This window comes from Schistocerca americana, chromosome 1 (assembly GCF_021461395.2).
Source record: "Schistocerca americana isolate TAMUIC-IGC-003095 chromosome 1, iqSchAmer2.1, whole genome shotgun sequence".
Taxonomy (NCBI): Eukaryota; Metazoa; Arthropoda; class Insecta; order Orthoptera; family Acrididae; genus Schistocerca; species Schistocerca americana.
In genome coordinates this window covers 805,053,574-805,071,865 of record NC_060119.1, presented here as the reverse complement: position 1 = coordinate 805,071,865, position 18,292 = coordinate 805,053,574, and the positions used below count along the sequence as shown (strand labels likewise).

At 37.9% G+C, this 18,292-nt stretch overlaps 1 protein-coding gene across 2 annotated transcripts in view; it reads left to right on the top strand.

The window, feature by feature from the left end:
- The window catches only part of LOC124612689 (G-protein-signaling modulator 2), a 138,090-nt gene extending 135,752 nt beyond the window's left edge, over positions 1-2,338 (top strand). For both annotated transcript variants that reach the window (XR_006979562.1, XR_006979561.1), the window contains exon 14: positions 2,139-2,338. The gene's annotated coding sequence lies outside the window, so the exon portion shown is untranslated. The remainder of the gene's footprint in view (positions 1-2,138) is intronic.
- The last annotated feature ends 15,954 nt before the right edge of the window (positions 2,339-18,292 follow it).

Genomic DNA, 18,292 nt, shown 5'->3' with positions numbered 1-18,292 from the left:
AAGACTGCTAAACTTTTAGCTCTCAGAAAAAAGTCCTCCTTCAGAAGCAGCAGTCACTTGGGCGTAGACAGTGACAGTTTGTGTGTGTTTGTTTTTCTGCTTCCAAATTAGGACTTTTTTCTGGAAGCTAAAAGTTTAGCAATCTTTTCATTGTGTCTTTCTGTGACTCAGCTGCTCCTCTTTGCTGTGAATAGCAATCTATACTTTTTGCATATAAAACTCAATCATTTATAATTATTAAATATGAACACCAGGGTAACTCCAACTGCGGGGTTTGTGTACGATATATGGTCACCATCAGCACAGGAAAGAGATGACTGATTGGGCTGGTATGTGTATGTAGTCATCCACGTGAATTAAATAAAATGGTTAATGCAAAAAATACTATAGTCAAAGGATTTCGTTCTCCAGTTAGGCTTCCATAAAACCTCTAGATTAATTAAGATGACAGTCATAAATGCTAAACTACATTGCAACACAGTTATGCTCCATTTATTTTAATGTATGTTGGATGCGTGTAGGATATATCACATAACTTAGTAGATAAAATTGAAGTCATTTTCTAAATCTCCATCCTGATAGAAAGACAGAAGAAGAGAAAATACAGTGGAAACTAGGAAGGAAGTCAAGGCAAAAATGTGCTGGAAAACTACAAAAAAACATATGATAAAGACATGCAAGAACAGTGCAATTAAATCACAAATTAACCTTCATACTTACTTCAATATAAGACTGTATCTCTGTGTATTCATATCATTTATCTGCTTGTTTTATTGTTTTCTATAATTTTTATGCTTCTGTTTTTCTTTTGTTCTTATTTATTTATTTCTTTATTATTGGTCACTTGTAGATACAGCTGCGAATCACCCATCGTAGTACTAGTGGATGGCATATCCATATAAAAATAATTCAGGGTAACTGTTCTCAGACCTGTTTTTCATTCTTTGAAAATCAGTTATTTAAAAATTAGAGGTACTATTTGCATATTTTTTCTTAGCTTCTAAAATTTCTAGTTCTGAATTCTCAGAAACTGCAGTATTTTGACAAAGAATCGCCAACAGCTTATGATCATAAAGTCATCCAAGACCATATGAAACATGGCTTTATTGTTAAATGTTTTGTTTGTTGTGTTGCACTTGGAATATTTTGTTTGGAAACAAGTTATGAAACAATTCAGCCCTGTGTGAATACAAGCTATGATTTATCCTGGAATTCTTCAGTTATATTAAACATTTGTATATTTGTTATATCTGCATTTCATTTCAGTAGATGTTTAGTAAAATGCACATCAAATGTCCACATGTTGCAGGCACAATGAAAATGAGGGTCATTTTATCCCCTCTGTTATCTATTCGATGCCTCTGCAGACAGCTTTTCTGTTTTAATCATTTTTGCAACCATCTCAAAGTTGTAAAATTTTGTTGGCCAATATATCATCATTTATTATTGTTGCTGTTGTTATCTAACAACCTGTCCTTGTCTTCAGTTTGGTAGCATATTTGCCCTTTCCCCCTTACAATGTGTTTTAAAGTTATTTTCTGTTGTTTCAGTTATGGAATGTTCAGTAATTACAGTATTGGCATTTTAAATCACCCCCAAGTATAATTTTGGATTGTAGTGAGATCAGTGTGCAAAAACACTGTTTAAACTCTTTCTCACAAAAACAAATAAGATCCATGAGCTGTTAAACCTAAAATTTTAGCCAAAATTTCAGGATTTCAAAATAAAGAATTTGTTTACTTCTTGTATATTGAGAAAGTATATATGGCCAACATAATTATCGAATTAAGTAAAACAAACACTCTTGACAGATGTAAAACTGGTTATGCTAGTCCTTATATTTGAGATCACAGCTAAAGTGTGTTCATGTGAAATGAAAAAAAAAATTGACTACTGTTTCTCACAAATTTAATCTTTATTTGTAGATAGGATAACAAAGAAGATTTATATAGTACTATGTTAATGTAAGTTGTTGCAAGGAGAAAGGATAGTGTAGAAACAAACTTTTATTTAATATAAAGTAGTAATTGCATCATTTCTGCTATAACTGACATATCTCAGTGGAGCATTTCATCAGTATTGATCTGCATTTGTGAATGAGAATCTCTAATATTATATCCTTAAATATTCTATTTCAGGAAAGTCATGCGTGACAAAGACTGCAGTATTGCCAAGTCATTTCAGCTTCATTTCATTTACTTAGAAATCTGTATGGATTCTGATAAGGAGATTTGTGGACTCATGTCTCATTACTGGTTCTGAAGTAGTGTTAGAATATTTAAAAAAGAAAAGCAAACAGTGAAAATTGATTTTGGATAGTGTGTGTGTGTGTGTGTGTGTGTGTGTGTGTGCGCGCGCGAGTGAGTGTGTTAGAGAGAGAGAGAGAGAGAGAGAGAGAGAGAGAGAGATTGTCATTTTTTGAAGTAAAATCTAATTCGTGGTGGCAACTGTGTGATATTGCATTCTGTGTCACAGAAATTGCCAGACTTTTTCCTCTGAAATAATTGCAATGTATGCAGTTAGATTTGTATTTGTAGTTATGTTTTGTAGCTCATTAGCATAAACTTTACATATGTGAACTGTTTCATTCTCATTTGTAGCTTTCTATGGAGGTTGTTTTGCCACATAAAAGTTTTTAAAGTGAATAGATATTACTATTAATGCAGTAATGGAATAGATTTGTATTTTTTTTTCTTATAACTGTTTTAAAGATCTTTTATTTCCTTAGAGGCTTTATGTCATATATTTGTGTGCAGTAAAAACTGAAAGGAATGTAGCAGGATGCATTTGTTTAGATATGGAACATGTTCACTGAATGGTCGTGCCAAAGATAGTCTGTTGAATTAAAATACTAATTATAACTGGATATTAACTTGTTACATTGTTACCAGTTTATACCTGACAGGTGGGAGAGAAGGATATATTTAAAAATTGTCTTTTAACTTCATTCCAAAGAAGTGTAATATTAAATAATTCTGCATTAAAACAAAATTATTTTGTTAAATAATATGAGCAACATTTTTGAAAATCCAGTAATTGCAAGTACTTTTTAAGGTGCTAAGTAGTGTAGTTGCTCAATGAAAATAAGTATATATATATACACATATATATCCATTAAATTTTTTACATAAACAATGGTCTTCTTTTCTTAAAGGCAAATGATTTGTAGCTGATAGTGTTTGAGGTACAATGAAAGGAGACAAATGTATACTTGGGCCATAAAATTAAATAAGCATCCCAAATATTTTGAGCCAACATTTTAAAAGGAAGCAGCACATAGCGATTGTGGGCCACAACACCAATATGTTGTGCGTAGTGTTACACGAGCTTTGTTTACAGCCATTCCTTCCTTGCCTTGACCCGAGTGCCTGTTAATCATGCTGTCCAACTTGAACACTTAATCTTGGTTGTCATTGTTATCATGAAGGGGAGGAGAAGTATAAGAACAGCGTACTCCTTACTGTATTATCTGTTTGAAAGAAAGCAAAGGGTCTATTGCTTTAAATATGATCATGCCTTGTGAAGCATGTGGTGTTCAGATCAATACAGGATTGATCACTGTTGTACTCATCCTGCTCAGAAGCAATAAAAGGATTATTTTACCTAGGCTACAGTATTCACTGATGAAATAGTTTAAAAATGTTCAGTGTGTGACTTAAATGATCTTCATCACTCTTGCCTTTCAAAAAGCCTTTGTCAAACCTGTCTATCACAAATGTATGCTGTGCCCCCCTCTTCACATCTTACACTTCTTCCTTTGCTATCAATCTACTTGCTGAAGAGGGCTCTTCATCTGTATTTATCTGTCTGGGTAATAATGGGCTACAGTTAAAAATGCTTATAGACCTCATTTGCACTCCTCACAATTTATAGCATGCATTTCTCTGTCATTTCTTCCTCCTCCACATGTATTATTTATTATTACTTCCTTTTTTGTTGGATGACCCATTCTTCATAGCTTTTTGTTTACAATTTTCTTTTTTCTTTTATTCATATTTTGCCAACTGCAATTACTTATTACCATTCTTCTTCTTAAAGTTAGCTTGAATTTTTCTCTCTGTTCTCTAACAGCCACAGTGTAGGTTTCTTGTGATACATGTAATTTCCATAAGCTTCATAAATACAGTGTAGCTACAAAATGCAACAGAATTTCATTCTGTATGACAAATTAAAACTGTTTTCGAAACAGTGTAGATATTTAGCTCTTCCTGGGAGTACACAACCAATTGCAACTTGTGGAAGATCAAAACTTTGAGTCAGTTTGTGATGTGTGTGCAAGGTAACACAAATGGTAGTACAGTGCTTGTGAAAGACTGATCAGATTCTAATCTAGCACATAGTTATAGCTTTTCCTTTCAGTCAACACAGTGTGTACGCAGAAGAGTGTAATAATTCTGCCTGAAAGACACTTACCTTCCTCTGTTTATTTAATTTCCCAGTAGAGGAATGAAATGCTTAATGTTTGTTTTCAATGAAAAGAACAAGTCATTTTCTTCTTTTTAAAATGAACTCATTTTACTTTTTTGCCTGAAAATGATGATGATGATGATGATGATGATGATGACCTGTTCAAAGGTAAAATTAAAATCTGAATTGTGCTGCTTGAAACATTGACTGTCAGAAGGCCACCAGTAGAACCTATACAGGGCACAGGGTACTCCACTTTGTTTAGGACAACACATCTTTGGACAGGCAACCACTCACTTATAGTGGACTGATGTATGATATTCACACTGGCTTTCAAGCTCTTGCTCTTTTCTAGCAAAAGTACACACATTTACACACACCCAAATGCACACTTCCCCAGTAAGATAATATCGATTATCGAGAGCCTGGTCTAAACCCCCACTAACCTGTTTCTCACTGCCTTGCCTTTTCCATTCTGGTTTCTGTCCAGACAGAAGACAGACATGGGCTAGCACACACCCTCCCCTTCTTCTCCTTCCCCTTTCTCTATATCTCATATATGCTTTACCCTCTGAAATCCTTTCATTTTGTTGTGCAACCACCAAGTCGTCTGTCGAAAGACTTGACTCACACCAGTCCCTCCTTGCCTCGTGCTTCTCTCCCCACTTCAACTCAGGCACCTGTTTTCAATAATCAGTCCAGCAAGGGCTTGAAAGCTAGTATGAATACTTTTTTCTGTTACGTGTGTTATGCTCCATATATCAGTCCACTATAGGTGAATGGTTGCCTTTCACTTAGAATCAGTCACATGAAGTTTGTTGATGAAACATACAACGTAGACGTTATGTGGCCTGTAGGAGTGTTCTTGTGTTAGTGAGATGATATCAGCTGAGTCTTAGTTTCAGCTGTGGCTTTGTACTTACCTCTTTGCTGTAGATTTCATGATTCTGTTGAGAATGTACAGGGAATCAGGTACAATAACATATTGAATGTTTTTAACTTTTTTTTGGCCTATGGTTTACTTTCACATAAGTTGTTGTGAAGTTTCAACATCACCATGTATTCATACTAAAGCGGATTAATAATTTAGGTCTTGTTCTAAACAGTGGTATCTGCATTGTTATTGTATAACATAAATGGATTTTGTATCATCAAACACTGGGACATTACGAAATAGTAAATGTTGGTCACTGACGATGAATTACTGAGTATATTGGAGGAATCAAATGTAGAGTATCCAGAATTATTCAGATTTTCTGATGAAGATGCTGTGATTGTTGATACAACTGTTGGTGAAGGCAGAATGACAACAATTGTGTTAGTAATGGCAAGAGACTGATTGGTTCTCGTCCAGTCACAGCACACTGTCATTGTCACTGTCACTAGTATTCATTTAAAAGGGCTTGCACTTACAGATCAAGAAAAAATTACAATAATAATGCCTTAGATTCTACAGAGAAGTGTTCTGTGAAACCACACCCAAGTTCTCAACAGATTTTTTGAAAAGGGGGTAATTAATTGATTGTGACTAAGACCAACAGATACAGTGCAATGTTTAGATGGTAAGTATGTAAATCAAAGTGTATGATCAAAATATTTTTTTGGATTAAAGGAGACCACTAACTCAAAATTAGAAGCACTGAGTTGTCTATCGACAACATACAAAAAAAAAGAAAACGAGCTGGAGTAAAATGACGACACAAATATACACATGTGTATGCCACTACATGGTGCTGGATGGACCAACAGTGCTAGCAGGAGGGCTAGGTTGCAGTGGGGCTAATGTCAGGTGGGATGGGTGGAGAGGGATTGGGGGTTTGTGGCTAGCAGCTCGGAGGGAGCCAGTTTGCCAACTAGAAACGCAGGGGGGAAGGGATGGCAGGTGTACACACTAGTAATGTGATGCATGGTTGTCAGAGGCAGTTGAGAGTGGTACATGGTGAAGGTTACATGATTTGAGAGGTGGTATGATAATGGAGGAAGGGTCAACTGTTGGGTGGAGGATACAGGGAAACTAAGTTACCAGAGATTGAGGCTGGCACAATTATGGGAGTGGAGATATGTTTTAAGGATAACTCCCATCTGCATAGTTCAGAGAAGCTAGTGGTAGAGGGAAGGATCCAGATGGCCCGTGTTGTCAAGCAGCCATTGTAATTTAGCATGTTGTGCTGAGCCATATATTGCAGTCAACTTCCTGGCAACAGTTTGATGGTGACCATTCATATTGGTGGGCACAGCTGTTTGGTAGTCACGCCGACGTAAAAAGCTGTCCAGTGATTGCAGCAGAGTTGCTGTATGACATGGGTACTTTCACAGGTAGTCTGACCTCTGATGGGGTAGGATAAGCCAGAGACAGGACTGGAGTAGAAGGTGCTGGGTGGGTGGATTGGGCAGGTCTTTCACTTTGGTACGTGCAGGGATATGATCACTGTGGCAAGGGGTTGGGAGTGGGAGTGACATAGGGATAGACTAGGATGTTGTGTAGAGTGGGTGTAACAGAACACCACTTTAATAGTAGGATGTCCCTCATTTCAAGGCATGATAAGAGATAATCAAGGCCATGGTAAATGATATGGTTCAGTTATTACAGTCCAGGGTGATGGTGTGTGACGGGGGGGGGGGACACTCCTTTGTGGCTGATTCTTGGAGGTGGTGGGAGGATTGAGAGTGTGTGATGATATGGTGTGGGAAATCTGTTTTTGAACTAAGTCTGGGGTGAAGGGAGGGGCTATTGCCTGTCTTTGAAGGCCTTCATGAGACCTTCAGCATACTGGGAAAGGCAGTTCTCGCCACTGCAGACGCATCGTCCATGAGTGGCTAGGTTGTACAGGAGGGACTTTTTGGTGTGGATGGAATGGCAGCTATTGAAATGCAGGTGCTATTGGTGGTTAGTAAGTTTAATGTGGACAGAGGTGTGAATGAAGCCATCAGAGAGGTTGAGGTCATTGTTCAGTGAGTTAGTGTGTTGGGTAGAAGAAGACCTTGTGAAGCAGATAGGAGAGAAGTTGTTGCAGTTGTGAAGGAATGTTGATATTGTGTCTTTGCCCTGAGTCCAGGTCAAGAAAACATCCCTTCAAAGAAAAAGTAATTGAGAGACAGGATAGAATCCATAAGGAGTATAAGGAATGAAGTGGTGGGTTTGGAGTCTGAAGGACATTGGGAAATCGTGAATTATTGGAAAGAAATGAGTCCTAAACAAATTTTCACATTCTTTGGCATTATTGTGTACATGGGACTGGTGATAGTATATCCAACGATAGATTATAGGAGCACAAATGGTCTGTTAAAGAATAACATTTTGTCTACAATAATGAACAAAAATTGCTTTCAATAACTCCTCCAGTGCACTGATTTCACAGACAATAAATCAGGTAAAAAAGATGGTAAAACTTAAATGTCATAAATAAGACATTAAGATTTTAAAACTGTCCAATAGCATTGGATATCTCTATATATGGTGACTCACAGACTGCATAAATTATGTGCCTAAAAACTTTGCAGAAACTGTCATGCTGGAGCTTAAGAATAATTATTTTGGTGAGCATTGAAAAGTTGTTACAGTTAACTACGACATGTCAGTTCCTGTCGCAAAATAGCAGCTTCAAAATATGACAGATTTTGTGCGGGCATTGATATAGAACAGAAGGCATCTTCTATCAATTACTAAAAATATAAAAGACGTGAATTGGTAGAGAAAGTGTCATCTGTTGGCACTGTTGTTGGAAAGTGGAAGGACAGAAAGCAAATGTTCTTTCTGTCAACAAAGCATACATTGCAATATAGTTCCATAAGAAAAAGCTTGATCTCCAAATGAAAAACTAAAACTAGCAACTGTCACTGGATAACAACAAAAGAAAAACAAGAACTAGACATTTCAGATCAAATGGCTTTGTAGCACAATCACTATTTTTTGCGCATAAAATACCGTAATGATGCTGCCACGGCTAAAGCGAGAGGTAATGGAAGCGAGTCAGATTGGTGTTGACTAGACACTGTTCACTGTTACATCAGGGGTGGCCTAATGATACGACAAGAACTGCCACTACTTCGCCAGGCAATTACCAGATCTCAAGGCCAGATGTGAAACCAGCAACGAAATGATAACCACACAGCACAAAGACAGCCACTGTGACTGCAGTGTGTTGGCCTGATTACTTCATGCCTGAGCCATAGGCTGTTAGGGCTATGTGATGGGTATTGATGCCAAGCCTGTATAAATACCCCTCATTTTTAAGTAGATGCATGCAGTATGGCAGCTGCAAGTGTGGTTTGCAAGTCAAGATGAATCTATGAGCTGCCACCACGAGACTTGGCCTCCACTTACTGCAGACTTACTGTTGACCGAGTCTCATGTTGTGGACTTACCGCCTTCCAGCCAGTGGGATATCTCTAGCTCTTGGGGTCTATTGTCACTGTCTATCAATTTTCATCTTAGTAGCAAAACAGGACTTGCAATTGTTTTGAGAGAGTAGCACATTCGGACAGTGCCTTTTATCAATTGTGGCTTTGAGAATTTTTACAGTTTTAGCAACTTTATCCATTTGCATCTTAGACTTTTACATATCTATGTACATATCTATTCGGATCTCCGAGCGGGGACTAATCAAGAGGACGCCGTTATCAGGAGAAAGAAAACTGGTGTTCTACAGATTGGAGCATGGAATGTCAGATCCCTTAATCGGGCAGGTAGGTTAGAAAATTTAAAAAGGGAAATGGGTAGGTTAAAGTTAGATATAGTGGGAATTAGTGAAGTTCGGTGGCAGGAGGAACAAGACTTTTTGTCTGGTGAATGCAGGTTTATAAATACAAAATCAAATAGGGGTAATGCAGGAGTAGCTTTAATAATGAATAGGAAAATAGGAGTGCAGATAAGCCACTACAAACAGCATAGCGAATGCGTTATTGTGGCCAAGATAGACACAAAGCCCACGCCTATTACAGTAGTACAAGTTTATATGCCAACTAGCTCTTCAGATGATGAAGAAATGGACGAAATGTATGATGAGATAAAAGAAATTATTCAGGTAGTGAAGGGAGATGAAAATTTAATAATCATGGGTGACTGGAATTCGACAGTAGGAAAAGGAAGAGACGGAAACGTAGTAGGTGGATATGGATTGGGGCTAAGAAATGAAAGAGGAAGCTGCCTGGTAGAATTTTGCACAGAGCATAACTTTATCATAGCTAACACTTGGTTCAAGAATCATGAAAGAAAGTTGTATACATGGAAGAACCCTGGAGATACTAGAAGGATTCAGATAGATTATATAATGGTAAGACAGAGATTTAGGGTCAAGATTTTAAATTGTAAGACATTTCCAGGGGCAGATGTGGGCTCTGACCACAATCTATTGGTTATGAACTGTAAATTAAAACTGAAGAAACTGCAAAAAGGTGAGAATTTATGGAGATGGGACCTGGATAAACTGACTAAACCAGAGGTTGTACAGAGTTTCATGGAGAGTGTAATGGAATAATTGACAGGAATGGGGGGAAAGAAATACAGTAGAAGAAGAATGGGTAGCTTTGAGGGATGAAATAGTGAAGGCAGCAGAGGATCAAGTAGGTAAAAAGACGAGGGCTAGTAGAAATCCATGGGTAACAGAAGAGATACTGAATTTAATTGATGAAAGGAGAAAATACAAAAATGCAGTAAATGAAGCAGGCAAAAAGGAATACAAACATCTCAAAAATGAGATCGACAGGAAGTGCAAAATGGCTAAGCAGGGATGGCTAGAGGACAAATGTAAGGATGTAGAGACTTATCTCATGAGGGGTAGGATAGATACTGCCTACAGGAAAACTAAAGAGACATTTGGAGAAAAGAGAACCACTTGCATGAATATCAAGAGCTCAGATGGAAACCCAGTTCTAAGCAAAGAAGGGAAAACAGAAAGGTGGAAGGAGTATATAGAGGGTCTATACAGGGGCGATGTTCTTGAGGACAATATTATGGAAATGGAAGAGGATGCAGATGAAGATGAAATGGGAGATACGATACTGCATGAAGAGTTTGACAGAGCACTGAAAGACCTGAGCCGAAACAAGGCCCCGGGAGTAGACAACATTCCATTAGAACTACTGATAGCCTTGGGAGAGCCAGTCCTGACAAAACTCTACCATCTGGTGAGCAAAATGTACGAGACAGACGAAATTCCCTCAGACTTCAAGAAGAATATAATAATTCCAATCCCAAAGAAAGCAGGTGCTGACAGATGTGACAATTACCGAACTATCAGTTTAATAAGTCGCAGCTGCAAAATACTAACGCGAATTCTTTACAGACGAATGGAAAAACTGGTAGATTGTGTTGGAACATGTGAGGCAATACTGACCCTACGACTTATCTTAGAAGAAAGATTAAGGAAAGGCAAACCAATGTTTCTAGCATTTGTAGACTTAGAGAAAGCTTTTGACAATGTTGACTGGAATATTCTCTTTCAAATTCTGAAGGTGGCAGGGGTAAAATACAGGGAGCGAAAGGCTGTTTACAATTTGTACAGTAACCAGATGGCAGTTATAAGAGTCGAGGGGCATGAAATGAAAGCAGTGGTTGGGAAGGGAGTGAGACAGGGTTGTAGCCTCTCCCCGATGCTATTCAATCTGTATATTGAGCAAGCAGTAAAGGAAACAAAAGAAAAGTTCGGAGTAGATATTAAAATCCATGGAGAAGAAATAAAATTTTGAGGTTCACCGATGACATTGTAATTCTGTCAGAGACAGCAAAGGACTTGGAAGAGCAGTTGAACGGGATGGACAGTGTCTTGAAAGGAGGGTATAAGATGAACATCAACAAAAGCAAAATGAGGATAATGGAATGTAGTCGAATTAAGTCGGGTGATGCTGAGGGAATTAGATTAGGAAATGAGACACTTAAAGTAGTAAAGGAGTTTTGCTATTTGGGGAGCAAAATAACTGATGATGGTCGAAGTAGAGAGGATATAAAATGTAGACTGGTACTGGCAAGGAAAGCATTTCTGAAGAAGAGGAATTTGTTAACATCGAGTATTGATTTAAGTGACAGGAAGTCGTTTCTGAAAGTATTTGTAGGGAGTGTAGCCATGTATGGAAGTGAAACATGGACGATAAATAGTTTAACGAGAAGAGAATAGAAGCTTTCAAAATGTGGTGTTACAGAAGAATGCTGAAGGTTAGATGGGTAGATCACATAACTAATGAGGAAGTATTGAATAGGATTGGGGAGAAGAGAAGTTTGTGGCACAACTTGATCAGAAGAAGGGATCGGTTGGTAGGACATGTTCTGAGGCGTCAAGGGATCACCAATTTAGTATTGGAGGGCAGTGTGGAGCGTAAAAATCGTAGAGGGAGACCAAGAGATGAATACACTAAGCAGATTCAGAAGGATGTAGGTTGCAGTAGGTACTGGGAGATGCAGAAGCTTGCACGGGATTGGAGAGCTGCATTAAACCAGTCTCAGGACTGAAGACCACAACAACAACATTCTGGTGTTATTCATACACCAGTTAGCATAATTCATAAATGAACTTTGTAAAACATTAGTGGATTTTACTTTTCAGCTAACATCTGATAGTATTAGTCTTTTTGGTTCACAAATTTAATTCTGGTTTTTGTTCTAGTATCAGTGGAGCTTCATGGTGCTTGCTAATGACTGTGGATGCCTAATTTCAAATACTGTTTCGTTGCTGACTTGTATAAATAAAACTGTATAAAAGGCTTGGACATCAGTTTCAAACATATTTTTCTGAATAATAAAAGACATTATAAATGTAGGATAGGTCCATTACAACTCGGCAGTAAACAATGCAGATCAATACTACATGACGAGATAACAGTGAGCAGCAATGGTGCCAGAGTTATAGGTAAGGACATCAAAGTCAGGACCTCTTGAGTACCAAGTACTCTTTGGGTGTTGTCAACTGGAACGGCTGCTGCTGGGCTGCTTGTATGTCGTTACACACTCAGGGCATATACGCGGACAAGGAAAAAAAAATTCCCGGACTTTTTCCCAAATTTCCCCTACTAAAAATACACTTTCTCCCGGGTGAAAACACACTTTTTCGGTGTTAAGGGATGGTATATTTTCCCTCAGAACTGTAAAACTTATCTTTTGAATGGTTATGGTTTTTTACACGGGGGTAGAATTTCCATGCACTTTAGAAAATGAAACTCGGGGGGGAAAAGGACATGTTTTGGAAAGATCTTTGATTTGAAGCAACATGTACCCTGCATAAATTCTAATTCCATCAAACACCACGTGTTACTTTCCCAAGCATTGAAATCGAAATTGCGATGCGCTTTTGTAAGCCTGCCGTAGCTCATGTCACGTGATCTCGCCAGCTGGCGGATATTCAGAGCATAGGACAAGTGATGTAGTCAGCCAATTAGCAACATCACTGTTAAGTAGCGCGAACACACAAACAAGCAAAGTTAATGATTTAAATTGATATACAAAGTGTTACTACAAGAAAAGCAAAACTTTCATTTATAATATTGGTCTCTAAGGTTAATAAGCTGCAAGAGAAGCTAAGCTTCCACATATAACGTTGATCTTTTTGCGCGTGTTACACTTTAAGATATATCACACAAATACGCCAGTAAAATTTTTAATAACTAGATAAGACCGAAAGGCTATTTACAATTTGTACAGAAACCAGATGGCAGTTATAAGAGTCGAGGGGCATGAAAGGGAAGCAGTGGTTGGGAAAGGAGTGAGACAGGGTTGTAGCCTCTCCCCAATGTTATTCTGTATATTGTTAATCTGTATATTGAGCAAGCAGTAAAGGAAACAAAAGAAAAATTCGGAGTAGGTATTAAAATTCATGGAGAAGAAGTAAAAACTTTGAGGTTCGCCGATGACATTGTAATTCTGTCAGAGACAGCAAAGGACTTGGAAGAGCAGTTGAACGGAATGGACAGTGTCTTGAAAGGAGGATATAAGATGAACATCAACAAAAGCAAAACGAGGATAATGGAATGTAGTCAAATTAAATCGGGTGATGCTGAGGGAATTAGATTAGGAAATGAGACACTTAAAGTAGTAAAGGAGTTTTGCTATTTAGGGAGTAAAATAACTGATGATGGTCGAAGTAGAGAGGATATAAAATGTAGACTGGCAATGGCAAGGAAATCGTTTCTGAAGAAGAGAAATTTGTTAACATCTAGTATAGATTTAAGTGTCAGGAAGTCGTTTCTGAAAGTATTTGTATGGAGTGTAGCCATGTATGGAAGTGAAACATGGACGATAACCAGTTTGGACAAGAGGAGAATAGAAGCTTTCGAAATGTGGTGCTACAGAAGAATGCTGAAGATAAGATGGGTAGATCACGTAACTAATGAGGAAGTATTGAATAGGATTGGGGAGAAGAGAAGTTTGTGGCACAACTTGACTAGAAGAAGGGATCGGTTGGTAGGACATGTTTTGAGGCATCAAGGGATCACAAATTTAGCATTGGAGGGCAGCGTGGAGGGTAAAAATCGTAGAGGGAGACCAAGAGATCAATACACTAAGCAGATTCAGAAGGATGTAGGTTGCAGTAGGTACTGGGATATGAAGCAGCTTGCACAGGATAGAGTAGCATGGAGAGCTGCATCAATCCAGTCTCAGGACTGAAGACCACAACACAGACAAATTTCTGATCTCCTGGGCTCAAAATTCTTCTAAATGGCTCGTCATCAAAGAGTTGATTTTTAAATGAGATTCAAACGCAGTGTGATTTAAGAAATTCATCCTACATTCTCGCACATAGTTCAACTTGCGTAAAAGGAAATTTACTTTGAAAGTACGCTTTTCAAATCATCATTCGCAATATTTTCCCGTGACCTGTTAGAAATAGGTTTGTTTCAGCAGTTGACAAAGAGCACCAGATGACAGGCACCACTGCACTTGCGGAGCTACGATGACATAGGAGGCCCATATGTTCATAATTGTAAAACAATAAAAGATCTTACATTATGACATAAAAGAAACAAGACATCAAAGGATACCCCAAGAGCACTGGAATTTCATGAACCATACTAAAATGTGCACATTTAAAGTGCATACTTAAAGTGCACATTCATATGTCCAGATTCCCAATGAAGTGGTCCTCGACCTGATGTTAAGCTTTTCAGTGTGGTTTTTGGGATGTAAATTTTCTTGGAGTACCAGTACTGTATTATCTCATATTTGGTTGTTTGTTTGTTTTTTTTTCCATAATACCATACGTGCTAGAAGATGAAAACGTGCACTTAAAATGCAGCGAACAGTTGAAACTAGCCAATAGTGTGGAATTAAAGACTTCGTTTCAAATACATCGACTGCTTCAGTGGAAAAGGTTAATAAAAGCTAAATTTCTTTAGCAAACTGACAAAACAAACTTCATTGTTCTGCAAGGGGATTAATGCTTGACCATCAGAAAGATGGAAATAAAATAAAATCTGAAACTAATAACAAATTTTTGCTTTCGTAATTATGTGAATGTATTTTAATCAGTTTGATAGCTTCTGGCCACAGAAATCAGTTTTGTTTTCATTTGATGTGAGAGCATTAAACAAAGAGAAAGCAGCTAGATCACTAAATAATGTAAACACAGGTCATATGGAGACTACCCACTTCCTCCCTATAACTCAGATTGCTCTGTACATCAGCCCCCGATCTACGATATTTCCGAACTGGGACAATACTTTATTGCGCCCCCCTCCAACAAGCAATAGATCAAATATTTTAAAAAATTGACTTTTCAAAAATACGTTAATTTTGTGGCACACATCTATCTGAAGAATCTGATACATAAAACATGTGCGTTCGAAGAAATGCAAGACATGTTATTTGATCTTAAGTGTGCCAAAGTGCAGTGCCATGCCTCTTCACACAGCATTCTTCTATTGCATGTCACTGTATTTCGCTCTATGGAATTGAAACATGTATATTTTGTAATGGATGCCATCAAACTATATTCAGGGCTGTGGGAATTAAAATGCCCTGTGGTGCCTCTCCTGCTCCTAGTCAACCGGTTTGACATCCTGCGCCCCCCCCCCCCCCCCCCCGCGCGCGCTCTCTCTCTCTCTCTCTCTCTCTCTCTCTCTAGCTCACTATTAATACTGGATGGTATTATTTGTAATCGGGAGAACAAGAACTCTTCAGCAAATTTGCACTCTTTGAATTAAATATAGATTACATAAAACCAGTTAAGACTAGAGACAAACAAGACAGTACACATTTCTTCAATCCTTAGCTCCTAGCATTTTTTTCTCTCTAATTTTGCTACAGCTTTACATGGCGTGCTTTCTTTTCTGCAAAAGACTCTATTACCTCATCAAAGTTCGTCAAATGTTTTGCTACATGAAAAATTGAAATGTCACTGTCTAATAGTGAAAAAGCTGTTAATACAAATAGCACCCAAGACTGGTGTGGTTTCTTGATCTGATTACATATATTTTGTCACTGTCTGCTCGATAAAACAAAACAGGCCTTTGTAATATTGCAGCAATTTTAACACACACTAAATAAATGAGACTGTTTTGGCACAAATGGTTATTTTTATAACACGACAGAATATAATTCACGAAGTACCAAATTTCAAATGCCTGTTAGGCCTACTATAAGCAAAAAGCTTTATGTTAGGAAATGGTTTAACATTTCATTCATATGCTCCAGTTTCTCAAGCGTGAGATCGGAAAATAGTAGTACGAAATTTTTATATAAATTTGGAATTTTGATATTTGTGCAATGGCCCCGTTTCTTCTCCTTCCTCGTTCTAACAATCTTATCACTAATTCTGTAACTATTCCTGCCATTGTCAAAATTTATTCGCCGATTAACTTCACTAACCCTGTCAGAATCATCGGTTTCGTTATCCCGCGATTATTCTCTGGTCGGGCGTTGTTAAATGTTCATAGAACACGTTTTCCGTGCTGCTTCCAGAACAGAACTTAAGCGGCTGCTAGCCTGGGACTGTACAGCTGGCCCTAGTGTAGCGTTCGGGCCAAAAATTTTCTGTCAAAATTTCATTTTCTTGGGTACATCAAGAAGATAATATGTAATCTTTCTTACCTGTTATTCCTGTTAGTCGTTTATTCCCACTCTAGTTGTCTGAATCTATGGATTTCGCTAGTAAATATAATGAAGCTGATCATTCGTAAACCCAATCAACCACGTAATCGGACAGCGATTGGCATTCATCCATTCGGCTTTATTCCACCCAGATCGCATAGCCCCGTCCCCTTTTGTCTGCAGAAAAGTTTATTTCTAGATACGACGAGAATTCCCCTGACAGACATCATATACACTATGTACGCATACAAAAATCAACTTATGATTCATTCAGAAATCAACTTAGAAGGTGTTAAAAAAACCAACATGGATGTGTTAAAAATCACACGAATAATCAATAGACCAATGTGCACTGGATGCTAGGCACTTTGTGAAACAAGGTCTTTTCCTTCAAGAATATGAATGAGCGCATTTCCTTTGCAATTTAAGTGTTATTTTGGTTTTTTTCTCTCGTTCATCTTTTATTGCTGCAGTATTATTCTGCAGTAGAGGGATACAGTAATAATATCCTTTGTTAGAGTATTGGTTCTTACCAGTCAAAATTACAAAAACTTAACTGAAAACTAAAACCATGAAAAATTCTCAGAATTCTAAAAAAATTCCCAAGTTTTACCCAGATCTCCTGGTTGTCCTGGGTCGTATACACCCTGCACACTTAACTGCTGGCTATGACATTACCAGTAACCACAATAATGCCATGCATGGACAAATGTTGCCTGTACAGTAACTGGATTTCACACCACATTTAACTATAGGCCGCTGTCTCTATTAAAGATGTTGTCCACAATTTTTATTTTATTGGCTCCTTTGATTACTCACACTGTTTCAAAAATTTGTTGATGTGAGCCACAACAGTGGTGTCGTCAAACTCGGTCGGATGACCTTTTTCCAGAGCATGCTTAGCTATAGCTTCGGATAGAACAGGCAACAGCAACTCTTGCGTTCCTTCCTGTTTTGTTCCACAGGGCAAATTTTTTGTCTGATGGAAGTTCGTCCACACAGTGTATAGTGTAAACTTCAAGCATTCTGAGACCACTCACATCTTTTACATTTCCATAGTTGGATTTTTGATGGAGGCCTGAAGATCAGTTTGATTTTGTTTCTTCAGAAGACGGCTTATCTTACGTGACACTAAGCCATAGAATGGCTGGTCTGAGAATGCTTGGAATTTACAAAACTTAGGTGTTATGTAGGTTAGTGTGGAAAGGGATAATGACAAATGCTGTATGTAATATGTAGTCCACAATCGCACTTGCACAGTAAAATTTATTAAACAACCAGTTTCAGAAGTTAAGAATCCATTTTCAGGCTTTCTACACAATTACTGACATGCACCATATGGTGGTTTGCGGAGTATGTATGTAGATGTCGATGATGTAGCAATCTACTTACATAATTGGAATGGTAAAATACTTACAATTAGTGATGAAGACACCACTTCATTGTAGAGAGTTGACAAAAAATTGTAATGTAAACCCGTATATGAAATTATAGTAGCCATAACATAAAAATGTACAGTTAAAACAGCATATGGACAACAAAAACTGATCTTAATTGGTTAATCAGCTTAGCATGCAGAGATATTCCTTACTCTTAAGTAAGGTGAATGACGTCCATTCTCAGGCAACTTGCTGTCCGTTTTGTTTCACTGCAGTCTCCACAGTTGCTCTGAGGTATTCCGGCCACAAATTCCTCATGTTCCACTTTGCGAGTGATATTGCCACAAAAAATGGAGTCGAATAAACATGAACATGAGTAAGTCACCTAGCATTGGACACCGTTATTCTTTCTTCTGCACACAATAGGAAATAACGTTGCCTACTGAACAGACTTAAGAAAAGGGCATCAGCACTTTTTTTGCTGATTGGCTGA